The 18,545-nt window shown below is 45.1% G+C and overlaps 1 protein-coding gene and 1 long non-coding RNA gene across 8 annotated transcripts in view; one reads left to right on the forward strand and one right to left on the reverse strand.

The window, feature by feature from the left end:
• The window catches only part of SCUBE3 (signal peptide, CUB domain and EGF like domain containing 3), a 785,923-nt gene that overhangs the window by 315,702 nt on the left and 451,676 nt on the right, over positions 1-18,545 (reverse strand). The window lies entirely within an intron of this gene.
• LOC138520989 (uncharacterized) overlaps positions 14,252-18,545 on the forward strand; it is a 162,600-nt gene continuing 158,306 nt past the window's right edge. The window contains exon 1 of the long non-coding RNA XR_011282902.1: positions 14,252-14,357. This is a non-coding gene — a long non-coding RNA (uncharacterized lncRNA). The remainder of the gene's footprint in view (positions 14,358-18,545) is intronic.

Below are 18,545 nucleotides of genomic sequence, written 5' to 3' on the forward strand. Positions count from 1 at the left end.
TTCCTCCAATACCATCAAGGACCACATTAACACCCTGGCTCCTGCTCTGGTTGACTTCTGCAACCACTCCTTCGCCACTGGAGTCTTCCCATCCCCCCTGAAGCACTCCCTTCTGCACCCGCTTCTTAAGAAACCCTCTGCCGATCCCTCCTGCCCGGCCAACTATCGCCCAATCTCCATCACTCCCTTCCTGGGCAAGCTCCAGGAGGAACTGGCCATCTCCCAGCTTAATCTCCACACTGAATCTGTTGGTTGTCTCCATGACCATTGGTCTGGCTTCAAAGCTGCCAGAAGCATGGAAACTGCTCTCCTGAACATCCGTGAAGACCTGCTCTCTAACCTTGACTCTAACACCCCATGTGTCCTCATCTTGCTTGATCTCTCTTCTGCCTTTGACACTGTCAACCATACCATCCTGCTAAAGTGTCTCTGTGATAACCTAGGTATCACCGGTCAGGCCCTGGCGTGGCTGACTTCCTTCCTCTCCGACTGACCCTCCCAGGTGCAACTTGGGTCCTTCCTCTCTGCTATTTTTCTCTCTACCCGTGGTGTCCCCCAGGGGTCTAACCTCTCTCCCTGGCTGTTCAACCAATACCTGGCATTCCTTGCCAACCGCATCGCCACTCTCTGCCCCAATTTTCAGTGCTATGTTGATGACACTCAGCTCATTTTCAGGCTACCTTCGGCCACCTCTTCCCCATCCCTCATCTCTGACTATCTATCTGCTATCCAGGAGTGGTGTGTCGCCAATGACCACTGCCTTAATGCCAGTAAGACTGAGATTCTCCTCATCGGCACTCCCTCATTTCCTGTAGTTCTCTGGCTGGCCGTTCTTGGCCCTCTTCCTGCTCCCAGCTGCAAGGCTAAAAACCTGGGGGTCATCTTCAACTCCACACTCTTTCTTATCTCACATCTCTGACGTCTCTAGGAAGTCACACTACCAGCGGCACCTCCTCAGAGGTATTCTTCCTTTCCTCTCCTTCTCCCAGAAGCTCACTGTCTCTAGAGCCCTGGTTCTCTCCAGGCTGGACTATTTCAACAGCCTCTTTCTAAATCTGCCTGCTTCTACTCTATGCCCTCTGCAACTCATCCAGAACAGGACTACAAGACTTGTCCTTGGCCTCAATCCCAGGGATCATATCTCTCCGGGAATGAAATCTCTACACTGGCTCCCAGTGGCTGCGAGGATTAAGTTCAAAACCCTGTGCATCGTCCACAAGGCCTTCTGGGGCCTGCGGCCTCAATACCTTCAACTCTCTCTTCCTAAATATCTTCCCTCTCCAGCTCTTCGCTCATCCGCCTCCAACTCCCTCAGGGTCAGTCGCTTCTCCAAGCAACGAGTTGGTGGCAGATCTCTCTCTTCGGTTGGGGCCCTCCCTCTGGAACAGCCTCCCCGCCTCCCTGAAACTTGAGGAGAACCACCTTCGGTTCCGGAAGCACCTAAAAAACTTCCTCTTTGCTTCTGCTTTTTCTCCCCCTCTCCCCTGCTGAAGGCCTGGCTGATAATGAGACTGCACGGGTTACCTGGCCATGCATCTGATCTCGGGCCCAAGCCCTTCCAGTTGCACGCTTGCGCTGCCTCCCTGAGGCAACCTCTGCACCTGGGGACTGTTTTCTGTATCCCTACAGTCCCCAAACCAGCACTTATGTCTGCACTTGCCACCAGCTGGCCGTTCTTATTTATTTTATGTTATTATTTATTTTCCCATGTACTACACTTTCCGCCCCCACACACTTTTCTTTTCCCCCTTCCCTTGTACTTGCACAATCCGAATGACACCTGGCCTAGTAACATCGTTGTCTGTCTTCCCTCTGTTCCCCTTCCCTTGCCTCGTCGCGCCTTAAAACACTTATGTATAGGCGAGCTATACATGTCATATCATATCATATCATAACCTATTTACTATTACGGAATTAATTCACATTGACTTCTTGATTGTCCCACAGTGCTTAATGGCAATGCTCACTAATATACATACATCTGGACGCTATACTGCTGCATCACGGCAGAAAAGTAAAAGTTACAACTTACTTGTATAGCAAAATGAGAGCAGCACATATTCTGAATTATTCACGTTTTGATTCTTCTGTCAGTGGGGTTTTGCTTTCAGTTACAGACAGAGCCACTTGGGTTTGCTTGTCCCAGTTCCAAGCGAGGAACTTTAAGGGGCCTTACGCCTCCCTATTCTATTGTCCTGATTTCTACCCACTGCACTACCTTTCCACTGCTCCACTGGTCGTGAACCTCCTTAATACTACACCACATGCTCATTCCACCTCCCATCATGGGTTCAATGCCTCTGATTGGGGTCTCACCCCTGCATCCTGCATTGGGCTACGTGTCACCACTCATTCCTTCCTGCTCTCGCTAGCTACCACCTCGCAAGCCTTTCAAGCGTCCACCTGATTCCCAACCTCCTCCTCCTGATGTCTTTGTCCTATCACCTCCTGGTGACTCACTCCTACCACCGCCCAATGTTTTCCTCCTACCACCTCATGTTGTCTTTCTGATATGCCTCCGGGTATCTACTTCCTTCAACCCCCTCACCAGATGTTCATGAAAGCTACATCCTAATGTCTCCTAATATTTTCTTTATTCCACCTTCTGACAGGAGAACCTTTTGGTATCTTACTGCCACTTCCTGATATCCTCGACCTGCCAACTTCTGATGATCATTCTCCCTCACTTATCTCCAGTCTTCTTTGTCTTTCTCCTTCTACAGAGTCCTTGCTGAATCGCAACCTTGCTTATCTGAACTCCCACACCTCCTCTTCCTGGGACATTTCTTTTGTATGCTAGTAGGTCCTTCCCTTGGACCTTTCTGGGTGCTATTATCTGCATATCTGTATCTTAATTATTGCTGCTGTGCAATTGGTACTGTGGAATTGCCTTGTGCTATTTCATTTAAAAATAACTTACAAAATGTATAACAAAAAGTGCAAGTTGATATTGCATTTAAAGCATATTATCACAGCTCTTGCAGTAAAGTTGTGGTGTCTGATGGGTGGGTTATTTTTACTACCAACATTCAGCACCTTTTGATCTCAGGCGATATGCGCATTCACAACTCTTGCATTCAGGGGGAGGAAAGGAAAGCAATCAGCATTTAGAGAGGTAAGGATTCCTGGCAGTGCAGGAGTGTAACCCCACGCAACACCATGGGAACAAGGCTCTTGTCCTTTAGAAGGAGGAAATGAAAACAATTGAGACTAGGAGGAAGAAACATTCATTACTGTGTATCCTTGGTCAAACAGTACATTCTGAGGTTGTGTTTTCGATAGAGCGGAACAAAAAGGAATAAGTACATGGAGGTGAAGGGAGTCAATGAGGTGCAATCTTGTGATCATTGGCAAAGTGCCTCTGAGCTTTTGCGTTCCAACCATAGGACGGAACACACGCAGCAAATGGTGGTACAGTGTAGCCTGGTGATTTTGTGCAAACATATTCAGAGATCGTGTGTTACATGGCAAGAAAAGGAAAGCACTCGGCACTGGAATGTTTATGGATTGAGTTCATTGCAGTTTTGTGATTATGCACAAAGAGTATATTATAAACCATGTTCTTCCAACCAAATGGAATTAAGCAAACCTTATGGCAGTCAATACTGGACTGGAGGGACGTATTACTGTGCAAGCACTGCAAAATGCATATGCTGACACTGTATATTCAATAATAGGGAGGGAAGCAATCGGCACATCACTTCACACTGAGTGTGAGGAATTCATTACATGGCAGCCTTGCGATCATAGGCAAGCAGTATGTTCTGAGCTCTTCTGCTCCACATTGACCCAAAGCATGCCGGAGTCTTTCCTTCTGCGTGGGTTTCCATCTTAACCATGACCATCATTCCAAATAATCCATCCTGAAATGTGGGCTTTGCTTCTCCTTTGGAAACAGAGAGAGTTAATGCCTGGGGCAAGCTTACGTCTCAATGATTTAGACACTGGGTTAAAGCTGGTTTCTGCCACTTAATCGGCTAAAACTCTCTTTGGTGTGTAACTTATATGTGTCTGTCCATTAGCCATACTTTCAGCCTTTCTGTGAACTAGTGACATTTTGAACTTGCAGAAAGTTACTTGTCAGACCTAAGGTCAAGGTTTGTGGGTGAACCTGTTAGCATTCATAGTCTGTTGCTCATAGACCTAAACTACTCTTCTGTGGCCTACATGAGGGTCTGTTTTCCTTTGCAGCCATTCTATAAAGCATTTCACTGATTTATATGTGTGCAGAAAAACACATCAGGGTTACTAATTAAGAAAAGGTTGAGACTGCATATGTTGGGAAAGCTAACATTAAAGTTACAACCAACACTCCCAATTAAAAAGAAAAGTGTACAAACAATGCCAAACAATAAGGTTACGTCAACCACTCAAGGCCTTATGGTGAGTTTGGCAGTATTATCTTTAGTAATACCTCCAAACCTATTTACTGTTATCACAATCAAATACATTTACTGTTACTCCATGTGGTACATACCAGGCACTGGAAAGTACTGCATGATTCTAAGTCATGCAGAGCTTTCTACTTTTCCCCATAGGGCTGCATGCAGTCATCTTATAGGACTGGATGGGGGTCGGGTATTTACTGCATGTTGTAATTATTGCATGCGTTAATGTTTTCGTTTTAAGGTATTAACCTCCACAAAAAAAGCAATCGTTAAACAAGAGTTTTGTTTATGAACATCATAGTATGCCTGTGTGGAAAAATATGCTGTAGTGGTAATAACCGGATGGTTTACCACTACTACGAAACTCATAATCATGCCCTCACTCTAAACAAAATCCATCCAACTACAAAACAAGCCATTACTCACACTATACCACTGCTTCACAAGACCTACTTTAACCATAATGGCAGAGGATGCTAATAAATAAAGCAAGTCTACTGAAGTAGTTGTGAGGTAAAGTTTAATTTTTACTCTGATGGGCTTTGTAATCTTTACTCCTGTAAAAAAAAAAGTACTTTTCCTTCTGTGTCTCGTGTGTGTATAGTGTGTGTGTGTGTGTGTTTCCCAATATTAATAGGAAGTATTTTTAGTGTCTGCATTTGTGGGATGTTAAGTGTGTGTTTGGGAGGGTGAGGCTGGTAAGTGTGTGCGGTGTGAGAAACCTTAGGGTATTCTCCCAAGTAACCCTCTGGAAGCCCTTATTGAGGTGGACTGGGGAGGGCTGGCGCTCTCAGATCCCACTCCCTGGGTAAGGGAGCCCGGGGTTGTGCTCGGGGGAATGCCCCAGGTGAGACGCAGCACTATACGGGAGAAAGGGAAGAGGAGGACGAGGTTCCCGAAGCTTTTGTTGGCTGTATCAACTCGGCCTCCCTTCCATCTGATAAACGTCCTTTTCGAGAATCCACCATCCCCTCCTCTTCTGGTGAATCCATCACACACCCTGTTGCATTCAAAAACCATCTTTCTCAGAATCCTTGTTTTCCGGTTCACTATTCTCCGAATTCTCGCATTCATTCTACTTCCCGTCCCTCTGATTATTATTTTCTGCACTCCCACCCTGGTCCTGTAAAATACTACAGTTCCCACAATCCGCCGTGTTTATTTCCCAATCCCAGCTATTCCCGTTGGCCCCGCAAACCCTACTAATCCTGTCCCTTTCACTTTCCGATCTCCCAGTTGAAAGTGACCAACAATTACAGTTCCCACAAACCCTCCAAAAGCCACCCTTCCGAAATCACCAACCCCCCAGAACAAAGACTATAAGTCCCTATAACACCTCTTTCCCATCCCGTCCCGTAGGATACCACTCCCCTTTCCAACCCGAACACTGTTTGACGTCATGAAAGACAATGGACCCGTAATAAAACGGATTACCTGACATGCCCTGACACAAGAGTCAGGCAAGGTCAGGCAATCGACTTAAATCACACACACCTGATGGCCCTTCCTTTTCCCCACAGGGATAAACAGTGGAGCAAGAGAGCACAGTACGAGCAAGGCAGACTGCACAACGAGACAGCTATCAAGACTCGGCAGTTCAAAAGGAGGAGGAAGACGGCAAACATGGAGAGGCTGATGAGGAGGTGCGCGATCTTGCCCTCTGCGATAAAACCCCACGTACCCTCTGCTGAAAGAATTGTAAGACCGAAGACAATAGCCCAAGTGTGCTGCAGCAGATGTCAACGGTACCCAGAGTGAGCTGATGAGCTGGAGCGAGGGAGTCTCCTGCTTCCGTGGTACCGCCCTTGACTCCAGTTAAAGAGGAACGCCAAAGCGGTTAATCGCAGCCGGTGAGTCAAGGAGAGAGCTGATAAGCACCGCCTGTGGAGAATGAAAGTCGCAAAGTAAGAAAAGCTTAAACAGTAACAGTGTAAAAGGGCGAGTAGCTGCAAAAGAGAGCCGGCACCACATGGGGGCTGCTCCGAGAAACCCTGGTCAATCTCTGAGTGAATGAAACTACAGTTTACCAGAAGGCCATAAGAGAGCCATCAAGATCAAGGTCAAAGTGGTCATACAGGAGGTCAAGCAAGATCACTGTACAGGTCTTTGATCTAAGAACTGTTAGAAATCAAGGGAAGTGAATCCAGCAAGCATTGAAATAGAATGCAAATGTGAAGTTGGAAAGAGTGAACCCGGAAACGGGATGCTGACAAGAAGGGGGCACGTCTAAAGTCCCAAGAAACAGTGGGTTGACAAGAGTGAAACCGACCACGGAACTTTGTGTTTGTTTGTTATATTACTAATCCTCGAAGGCAACAGACTTTTGTTGAAAAGAGACTTGGCCGTCGAGGCTTCTGAGACATTGAACCAGGAACTGACGGCTCGTGCTACAACGTCTTGACGTATTATTTGTGAACACTTCTTTATTTTTCTGAGTACTATCCCAAACCCTTTTTGTATTAGTTGGAAGGTTTGGCAATAGGTTTCTTAGTATAGGCCCTTTTTTATTAGACTTAATGCCACTAGGACTGCTGCCACTAGGACTGCCTTATTTTCATTTGGTGGTCGACGCTTGCTCGCCTCTTAGATTTAGTGTTAATATTAGGTGTTTTTCCAACCTACAGTTTAAACAACACCCTTGAACTGTGATCACTTGTGTCTGTCTTTACTGTTGCCACCATGAGTTCCTTACAGTGTGTGTGTGTGTGTGTGTGTGTGTGTGTGTGTGTGTGTGTGTGTGTGTGTGTGTGTGTGTGTGAATTGCTTTTGTGCTTACTTATATTCTGAACATATTGTATGTGTATGCGCATATTCGCATCATGTTGTTTGTAGTTGTCAATACGTGCATATTTAGCGGTATTCATTTGCAGTGCTTTTGGTGAGTGCGTGTATGTGTGTACATGGGGGACTAGCAGAGCTTCAGATAAGATTTTGGAGATTGAGTATTTTACACCCTACTTTTGGAAGCTGTGTGGGTGTATGGCTGGAAGCAGGAAGAAGACACCTATATTTGTGTTGTTTGTTGTTTTCTATTGATATTGTTCCTTTTTGGTGAGAGGAGTTGCCTGTTTTTAGGGAGTAAAAGTGGCTGGTTCACCACATATCTGTAGAACATTGTGCAGCGTGTATGTTTGACATACTGTTCAAATATAAGCATAATGCAAGTGTATTGTCCATGCTTTCTTATAATCAGTGCATATTTTACATGGCTATTGTTCTTACTTATGTCTGTGTTGTTAACTTCTTGTCTGTGTGTACTTATATTCTGAGTGTATTGTAAATATGTACTTTTGTTTGATTACTGTGTGGTTATATTGTATGTGTGTATTGTGGTGACAAGGAATTATGAGACTGACCAAGTGGTGCCATTGTGGTTGATATAGAATTTGATTAAATAATAAACCAAACCTATCTACCCCTAACTTTAAGGGGATTTAAGAAACTCTGTGCTCGTCAGGAAGTCTGTGTGAGTCAAAATAAAGAGGCACCGCCCCGGTCACAAGGGCTCCTATTGTATCCCTGTCACTACAACAAAACACTATAAAGTCGAGCTACTGTTAGTAATCCAGGAGAATGACTCCCTTCTCCTGTATGTAAAGTTTCCAAACGCCTCTCCAAACGTTCTCCATATACCAACAGAAAAATAAACAGTTGCATAAAGTTCTCTTGGAACTAGGAGAATGACTCCCTTCTCCTAGCTGGTTCCCCAATGTCTCTCGCAGTTCTTAATAAGGTCTGTGGCGCCAAAAGGGAGACCTTCACAATCGCTAGGTTTTCTACACTTCTTGATCCGTCCCCACTGCAACGATATGTTATGATATGGCATTTATAAAGCGCCTATACACAAGTGTTTCAAGGCGCGACGAGGCAAGGGAGGGGGAACAGAGGGAAGACAGACAACGATCTTACTAGGCCAGGTGTCATTTAGATCGCACAAGTGTAAAGGAAGGGGGAAAAGAAAAGTGCGGGTGGAGGGGAAAGTGCAGTACATTGGATAATAAAATAACAAGATAAATAAAAGAGCGGCCAGCTGGTGGCAAGTGCAGGGTGAGTGCAGACATAAGTGCTGGGGGGGGGACTGTAGGGATACAGAAAACCGTCCCCATGTGCAGGGGTTGCCAGGGAGGCAGTGCAGGCGTGCAACTGGCAGGGCTTGGCCCCGAGATCAGATGGGTGGCCAGGTAACCAGTGCAGTATCAGTATCGGCCAGGACTTCAGCAGGGGAGAGGGGGAGAGAAAGCAGAAGCAAAGAAGAAGGTTTTAAGGTGCTTCTGGAACCGAAGATGGTTTTCCTCAAGTTTCAGGGAGGCAGGGAGGCTGTTCCAGAGGGAGGCCCCAGCCGAAGAGCGAGATCTACCACCAACTCGTTGCTTGGAGAAGCGACTGACCCTGAGGGAGTTGGAGGCAGATGAGCGAAGAGCTCGAGAGGGAAGATAGTCAGGAAGGGAGAGTTGAAGGTATTGAGGATGAAGCTGTCCCTGGAGTTCTTCTTGATGCTCCAGTATCACCCTTCTGTGGAACTGGCCTGGGAACTGAGTCACACGTGGTTTATGTTTTTGTCTATTTCTTTATGGTTTACAGTCTCGTAACTTCCCGGCCCCCTCCCGGACTTGTATGTGTCCCTTTACCGCCTCCTGGGAGCTCTTCACCGGTTTTGAGAGGGGTTGGGGGTTCACTCTTCCTTCTTCAGCTTCTTCCTTTTGGTGACTTCTGTTTCTTGCCTCTCGCCACATCGAGTTAGGGTGGACCACCTGGGCATAGCTGTCGGACGCCTTGGTCCTGTTGTGACAGGTTATGCCTTCACCACAGTCTCTCACTCTCTCCTGATAGTCACCTATGCGGTTTTGCTGTAGGCTACAGTAAGATGTCTCTGCACCATTGTGGGAGGGAAAGGTCCACCCACTACAGGTCGTGTCACCATCTCTCAGTCTCTGCAGGTCTATCACACCGGTTCACAACCGACTCTCAAGACACTTCCTGGGCATTCTGCTGTTTCTCTTCTTAGCCTTGGAGATGAGCCTCGCTGCCATCTCCCAAAGCCCTGCACCAGCTCTCCAGGCTATGATGCGGCCTCCTCGGTCGCCTGGTTCTTCCTCCGGTCACGTCACAGCTTCCAGCTTGCCAGAACCTCACGGGCCATTGCGGGATGGGAAGAGGATGGCAAACAACACAGTCCTTGTTTGCTGTTTAGTTTAAATAGCAGGGCCGGCCTCAGTTTAACGTCCTTCCAATTGAAAGCAGTTCTAACTTTCGTCCCGCTTAAATGTAGCGTTTTTCAGCGCTTCTTCGGCTCAGTACTTTTGTCATTAGATGGGTTCGATGTTTCACAATAACAGACAGTTTCGGACGTGATTTTATGTTGATAGAATTTGGGTGTTATCGTCAGCCTACGTGGTGGGATTTCACAGCGGTTGTTCCTTCCAATTGCGTCCTTATCCCCAAGAGAGAAGTCCCTCCCCATGAGATCCTCCTGTCTGCTAGGAACCCCTATGGGGACTATTTGTTAGTGGCCTCACCGCCCTAGCCTAATGGGAAGAGATTCTCCTCTGGGGAGAAGTGATGTCCTCTGAAGGATCATCACAGTGGGCATGCTCCAAGTGTAGTATTTGTATCTGTTGTGTCTGTGTGTGGCAGTGTGCATGCTGAACCTGCAGACTTACATATTTTTTTGGTCACCTGTACCTCCGACCATAGAGGCTACCTGGTGTTTTTTGTGTTTGTGTGTGTGTTTGGGAGGAGGTAATTATGTGCATGTGTTTGTGTGGGGTGTGTGTTTGTATGCATATTCATTCAGAACATAAAGTGTCTGAATATGCAAATTCTGAGTTTCTGATACTGGCTTACATAGATTCCAAGCATTTTTTACATGAATATTGTGCTTACTTGTGATTCGAACATATTGTATCTGCGTACTGTGAGAAAGCTGAAGGTATCCTCACACCTACTCTCCTTGGATCTATTATCAGGTGGCCAGGGAAAGGCTATCACTTTTGGATCCTGACCCTGGGGGTGGAGAAGCGATGGAGGATCACCTGGTTGGGGGGTCCTTAGGGATTGGGAAGAGGATATCCACAGGCGAGACATGGTATCCCCTTTTCCCTTAAGACAACCAACCTAACCCCCTTCCCTTTATGGGCTATTACAAAATATCTCCTCTTATTTCCCCTTATTTAATCCACTATAGTACTGAGATGAGGAAGAGGCGAATAGGAGTAGTGGAAACTAGTACTGAGGCGAGGAAGAAGCCTGCAGGGTGTTGTAAGGGTCAGGCATGTCCCAAGTACTCCTGTAATTGCAACCAGGCCATTACAATGTGGAACTCACATCTGCAACCTGTCAAGTGGTTGCAGGTGTATAAGAAGTGAGGAGACCAGCAACAAAGGGAGCAACAGGCAATCTTGTACGCGAGGAGGCAGCCGAGGTGGATCCTGCAGGAGAGCTACGATACCGGCAGATGACACCAGGGTACTGTGGAGCCAAGGACCAGGCGGGCCGCGAAAAGGCACAGGCAGGGTAGCCTCTATGGTCGGAGGAACACAGACGGAGTTGCAGACATAGAAGAAGGAAGCAAAGTGACCAACAACATCCGCTAGAGGAAGCAGAGCATGCCGGCGGGATACAGAGAGAAACTGAAGTGCGAGTGGGACTCTTGGTAGAAGGAAAACATGCAGGCAGAGCCGAAACCGAAAGCGCAGCTGCACAGAGGAGACGACGGGGACCGGTGAGTGAAGAGGGAAAATCACTTGAGCCGGGTGCTCCTGGGGGCTGTGGGCAAATCGAAATGAATACCGAATGAATGAAAAAGCATGCACACAATCAAACGATCCCGAAGCAACTGGTGGAGAGAACATTAAGGAGAATATAACCTACAGTGGTAAAGTAAAAGATCAACGATATTGAATACTGAACTAAATGAAAGCTTTTGGGCAAAGCTATGACCCGATGACAAATGTGTGTGAAATTCAGATATTGCCAATTTGAAAGCAAAGCACAAGCAGTATGAAACCCAGAGGAAGGCAAGTATTGAAGATGGCGAGATAGCATGAAAACAAGGTGGTGAATGAACAAAACCACCACGAAATGAACCATATTCAAAAACGCAGTGACAAGGCCAAAGACTGGCAAAGGATTTGTGGCACATTGAGGCAAAGCCAAAGGTCTGACAAGGAGAAATCAAGTGAGTGTGAACCTTAACACAGGTACAGATACAGAAGAACCTATGTGGGCTAGAGAGCCTAGGGTTCCTCGTTGCGTGACCTGTGGTAGTTGGACCGTGGGGTCTGACAACTGTGCTTAGACCAAGGAAACACAATTGGGAAAGCCAAAGAAGTCACTGAAGTGAAATAAGAGAAAGCAATCTGACTGAATTGTTAAAGAAATGTAAAGTTGACCTGGAGCCGTTTTGAACATTGATAGACAGAGAATAAGTACAAGTTGACTGTCTTGAACTTGGGGAAGGGAATAGTGAGGTTTTGTGAAACTGTCTTGAACTTCGGGAAGGGAACCCTGAGGAGTTGTGGAGCTATCCTGAACTTGGGAAAGGGAATCCCAAGACTTTTGTGGAACTTTCTTGAACTTGGGAAAGGGGGGCTGAAGAGTAAGGTAGGGGCTGGAAGAAGCTCAGAACTTATTTTGAACATTATTTCTTTTTTTTTGCTGACATTCCCACACATTGTTTAGCTTTAGTTGTGAGGGCAAGTATAGGTTTAGGATGCAGACTTCTGTTGAACTTTCTGACTCAGACCTTCCTTAGTTTCTTTTAAGTAGGGAAATCCCACCTTAGTATAGGGCAAGTTAGGCCTTCACCCATCCTGACATTGGAGTTAATAAAACACGTCTGTTTGAACTTTGAATCTGTTGTCTGTCTTGCTTCATGATTCCTTCACAGTACACATACTCTGAGCTTATTGTTAGTCGTTTTTGTTGTGATGTGTGTGTGTGTCCACAAGCGTAATTCACATAGAATATTTATCTCTATACCTCTTTAGCTAAGATGATTTTTACAATTGTTGACGCATGCACGAGTTTCCTGTAAGTTTCTGCAGAACATCTCGAAAATCAATCAAAGCAGATCGAATTATGTTTCTCAAAAGTGTTTTGTGTGGTCTATAGAAAACTCATTGCCAAAAAGATGCTTTTCTTGCACGTTGCTTTATTGAATGACATCATCCATGAATTTTTACATGTGAGTTTGTATGTGGTCAACCTATTTTTTGCCTTGTTTTGTTGAACTTTCATGATCATGCTCAAAGGTCCCTTGTTATCCTATGTAAAGCGTCATGTAAGCTTAACTATAGTGTCACTACCGCAAACACTATAGGTCGATTTTAGGACTAAACTGACTGTACGTTTTATTTTTTTCACAACTACAGTATTCGAAAAATCTTCATTCAAACATGGTTATCCTTTGTATGTTTCCACGTGGCACAAACCCATATTTCTCAAAAGTAATAGCCAAGCCTACTGACATCCGAAAAGGGCGAAGTTAAAAGAAGGGGCTTTTAGTACCAGCATTTTGATTGCTCTTCTATAATGCACTAGAAATCCTTTGAAAGATGAGGTGGACAAATGTGTTGGCTCACTTTCAACCCAGTGACGGATTAATGAGCAGACAGGGGAATTGCTCAGGGTCAGAGCCTAGACGTTGGGGTAGTAAAGGACATAACTGTAGATAATTACTTATTATTTCAGGATGTGAATAGACTGAGTGAAAAAATAAGGCCAGGAGACTGCAGGGTATGGTCGTCGCCCAAGGCAACCTTCACTCTGCACAGTCAAACCATGGATAACGTTTTTGATAAATGCATTTTGGCAGCGCTGACAAATTAAGCACTGACACGCCTAGCTGTCTCCTGCTGTAGTCTGACACGTTAGGTAAATATTCCACCCGTCTCTGTAACTTTAAACTCGTTTCCTTTCGACTGGAGTCCCTCCTGTACTTTTCTTGGCTCCTTGCACTTGCATAGTTTGTTTTAAATTTGTGTGTTTTTTTCTATTTCCTCTAATCTGTTTTTTTTATTGTCTGGGTAGGAATTTAGATATGTTTAAATATGGGGCACTTTACTGGGTGTGCCAGAGGGGGGCGTCTGGCCGCCATCGCGTGGGATTTTGGAGGCAGGGGCCCTTCGTATTATTTCGAGATTCTTTGGTTTGCAGCGCCCTTCCCTTTGCTGTGACTGATCACACGGCCGCACTGTGACACATAACTTTGGTGTATGCACACTGTGTCAGCAGAAAGGTCTAAGTGTTTTGTGCGCATTCTTTTCTAATCGATCACTATGAGAGGACAGATAGAAGTTTGTGAAGCTATGCAAGCTCATTTTGGGAAGCTAAAATACCAAGATTTTATGTAGCGCTTCATTAGCGTTTGCTCCCGCTTCTAAGCACTAAATTAATGTGTGTGATTGACCTATTTTGATAGGCATTTATCCTTTAACGGTCAATACAGTAAATACTATGTCAGCACTTTTTGGCCTCAAACAGCCAGTGCCGGGTTTCCAGAGATCTCTCAGACATGTGTTTATCTTGGTATGCTATCTAACATGTTAACAAGCTTGCTGCACCCTCTTACAGGCACACAGGAGTTCAGTCCCCTTTAACTTTATATCACCCACTCGCCCATGTGCCTCCGTTTGGCCTCTAGGTGTCAAACGGTGCAGACCCCTTCTCTGAGCTAACATTCAAACACAGATGTTTTCTAAGTGAGTGCCGGATCAGGTTAATGAAGTAGAAACAGGTGGTGCTGATATACTAGAAGGGGAAGTTCGGCTGAGAGTTCACTCGTGTTTCAGTCTGGTTTCGGGAAGTTGTGTCTCAGAAGCATTTTAGAACTTGCATTCCTTGCACTTAGTGAGACTCATGGAGTCGAACTACCCTCCTCGCACTAGAAAACAACTCTGCCTCCATGAAGCAGCGTCGGTCAAGGTGGAGATGACGGTATTAGCAGAGCCCATTGTACAGGAATTGGAGGTGAGTGTGCCCCCACTCTTCCAACAAATGGATGCACGAGCGCTAGCGGAGTTATTTACTGAAGTGTCTGGGGGCAAATCTGTCGCCCAGACCCAAGTTATGTCCTCTGACCAAGAACAGTTGCCGCCTGCCCCTTCGTACAGCGACTGCCTAAATATCTACTGCTGTACTGCAGCAAAAGATAACTCTGAATTGCGGAAGTATGCGAGCAATCTTATGGCCGCGCTTCCGGGAGTGGGGCGGGGGGCAGCGGGGGGTGGAGGTCAAGGTTCTTTCTGACCAGGCACTCGCCTAGTCCAGTAAGAAATATTCTGGATTTGAAGGATGCAGAGATGATGGAGGGGGAAGGAATTCTAGATGCAGGTGAGAGCTCCCGGCAGAGAGCTGGTGGAGCGGGAGCCCGTGAACCGCCCCTTAGACTCTCTGGGCTGGTCGAGGTAGAGCTTGCACCAAGCCAATGGCTGTCATCTAAAACGTGCAGGGAAAACAACGCACAGGAAAAGGCGCTGATCCAGCCTGAAACAAACCGGGGAAGTGAGGGGCGGTGGTCGGAATTAGCAGCCCGCCTATCCAAAGACATTGCTGAGATAAAGGATGAGCTGAGTCTGCAGAAAAAAGTGAGGACCTTAACCATGGGAATTGGACGAATGGTTAATGCTGAGCTTGCCCCGGGAAGGGGGAATAGGCTGCAATACAAGACCTGACCCCAATTTCAAACATGGGAGCCTTGGAGGAAGATCACACAGTAAGCCCAAAAACTATCAAGGGGCTTAGGACAGACTTAACATGTCCCTGTCCACCTCATCGACTTTAAGTGATTCCATATTTTCACCAAACCTTCATTTCGATGCAAAACGTGGTGCCCCCACGGGCCCGTACTCTGGGGCTTTACAAACACACTGTAACATGATGTCAGCATTGACAATTTCATTAGCACCTTTCCTTTCACTCTATGAAACGATTGATAGCTTCAAGGAGCAAGCAACCTTGTTAGCTATGATCCATTCAAAGTGATTTTCATAGAATCCTTCATAAATTCAGTGCAAAACATATGGGATAAAGAGGTGGACACAAATATACAACTCCAGAAAAAGTGAACTGATCATTTGGAGATTCGTCAGATAAGAAGATCATCATGGAAGCCATCTGAGAGATGTACCATTGAGAGAACGCAATTTGTCAATCAACCAGCCTTTGCTGAAAGGCTGTGAGAGGTCTCTGGTGCATAATAAGGTCTGTAGATTGAGAGGAGCGGAGGCCAGGTTGACGCTCCCTACAGTGCTTAGTCCTGTAATAGTATATAATGAAGGACAAAAGAAAAACTCAAAGGCATTAAAAAAGCATAACACTTTTCAAACTAGACTTTTGTTTGAATATGATGCGGAACCTGAAAAGTCGTTGGTGATGCTGGATATAGACCGCCAAAGTATGGAGGAGGAACCGCACACAACGGCCAAGGGAAAGGGACCTATGGCAGACCATGACATCATTTTTAATGAAACATGCCGTGACATGTAACGCCTATGAGATATTCAACAGAAATAAGATGAAAAGACAGTTAAAATAGAATTTGAAAGAACAACACCAAACAAAGAAAGATAAAAAATAATTTGCAGCCAAAAAAGACAAAATCAAATATAGAAAAGACGTTTTTGAGAAATCTATCTCCACCACACCCTGAGGAAAAGTTGGCAATGCCTGATAAGTTGAGAACTTCAAATAGAAAATCAAACTCAAACAACTTTAACTCCTTTGTCGACCCAGCAAGTGAAGAAACCCTGTGGGAAATAGATTATGCTGAGTCTGAAGATGTTGATCTATTGAAAATCTGAACCTATTCTGTTGAAGAATAGAGTAACATGCCACCTAGGTAAGTGTCCCCTAGAATAATGGGCCAAATGGCTCTCCAGAGATTAGAGGGCAGTGTGGAAACACAAGCAATAATCAATTTGGTAGGAAAGTCGACAACAAGAAATTTAAACTGAAAAGGAGAATAGGCATGAGGCTGATAGAGTTATCCCTTTCAAACTTTAGAAGAAAAATAGCTTGAGGCAACCCAACAGTCCAAAGGGTTTAAAACAGGGCTCTGTTTTTTTTTTTTTCTTTTTTTACATTTGGGAGGAGTCAGGGAGAAAGGCAAAATACTCTTGGAGCTAATGAGGAAAAGAATAAATCTTGGGGCAACAAACTGATTTTAGAAAGAATGCTTCCAGCTGATGATGGATTGATCCTGAATTGCTCAAATCCTTTAAGACTCATATTCCTTCATTGCATTCAATAACGGCCGAAGACATCAAGATTGTAGAATTTACAAAGGAGTCTCAGACAGACAGGTTAGTGCTCCATCTAAATTCAGCCCTGGTGAAAAACGTATTGTTGGAAACGTCTGTTTCTTCCCTTGGGTTTTGTCTTAAAGGTTTGGGTAAATGAAATTGTGGAAAAGAGAGAACGAAATTTAAAGCAAAGGGCAATTAGCCCAATGAAGGATGGTACAGATTTTTAAGAAGGATTAAGCAGAGCCCTAGGGGAAGAAAAAAGCCTACTCTAGATGCGGGTGCAGGGAAAAAGGGACAACATAGAGGAGGTCCACTGCACGCAACGTTTCACTGTGTCAACGAGGCATCTAGAACTGTCTGTAAACAAAAAAGGGGATGACTGGTTTTGGTTAGTGAGGGCCCTAACAGGACAAATAAAACCATAGAAAGAGAACATGGAGAGGGGAGAACCTTGGTCTTTGGCTCTTGGAATACCCACAGGTTTACGCACTTATTTAACTAAAATAAATTTGGCCTTTGATTCCTGTGATGTGATATGTCTGCAGGAGACATGGTTGAGGACCAACCCAATGCTCGATGGGTTTACTGTCTACCTAAACCCGGCCAAGAAAAGAACCAAGGGAAGAGCATTTTCTGGCTTACTAACTTTGAGAGAAACGGGCAAGGTTTGTTTGTGATAGAATTCTGTAACTCTAACCCATTTGTTCAAATGGTGGGTACAAGCCTAGACCAGGAAACACTATGGACTCCGAAACTGGGGATCCTCTTTAATCGTCAAATGTGTGGAAACAATAATGGAATTAATTGATAAAAGTCTCCCTTGCTTAAACAATCCCTATATAATAATCTTTGGTGACCTTAGCCCAACCTGTATTGACAAACATGGACAGGCTATTACAGATTTTGAAACAGCTATGACCCCCGTCAATGGAAAGAGCCTCCATTTGGCTAAAAGAAATTAACCGTCGGGATTTCTATATGTTAAATGGACAAACAAAGGGGGTATTCCACGGAAGCAAACCTAGTTTAGAGGTCCATATGGAGAGTCTTGGATTACTTCTTCGTCTCAGAAAACGTGCTTCCTTTGGTGCTAACATTGGAAGTTGGTTGGATGGAAAAGAGGGATCATTGTTTCTTGCAGCTAACTCTGAATGTTGTAGTGATGTCTAACAACGCTTGGTGGACTGGGGAGACCCAGATTGAACACAAGAAAAACAGATTATGTATAAACCCATCTGATGTAACCCTTCTCTTGAAGAAATATAGGTCCAGGATAACTAATCATAATGCGGGTTTAAATTACGTTCCCCTGTTACAGGACTTTGAGGAGAAAAAGAGAAAAACGGGTAGTTTAGAGGTTAGACACAAACATACACACGACAAAGAAATAGCAGCAGAAAAAAAGCACTGTAGGGCAGACACCCAAATAATCAACTGCCTACCAAAGGTGATAAAATGGCCCAGTTAAAAGGACAAAAGTAACACTGTGAAAACTGGATTATCACTTATAAGGTGCAGATCCTGCAAAATTACTCTAAAACAGTGCTGAAGGCCGCTTGTAAGTGTAATACAGGTCTAACTTGGCAGTTGATAAATAACAATGGTTGCTTTCAATCAGCCTCGCAGTTAAACACTGTCACGGAAGCACAGTGTGTCAGCCATTTCAGCGCTCAGCTGGATAATCTACCTGAGCAGACTGAAACAGTAGAATTAAGGAGATGGGCTTTCAAATTTGAACCCTGAGGAAGTCAAACTTAAGGTATGGTCCAAAGACTGGATCAAACTCAGCAACTGAGGAAAAACTACCCCATATTCTCAGATGTAAATCACAAGACAACATCCTATAATGCAACGCCAGAAAAGTCCCCATTATCGATATTATTTTATGCGCATCCGGATGAACCTGTATCCA

Source organism: Ambystoma mexicanum, chromosome 13 (genome assembly GCF_040938575.1).
Source record: "Ambystoma mexicanum isolate Mex_15411 chromosome 13, UKY_AmexF1_1, whole genome shotgun sequence".
NCBI lineage: Eukaryota > Metazoa > Chordata > Amphibia > Caudata > Ambystomatidae > Ambystoma > Ambystoma mexicanum.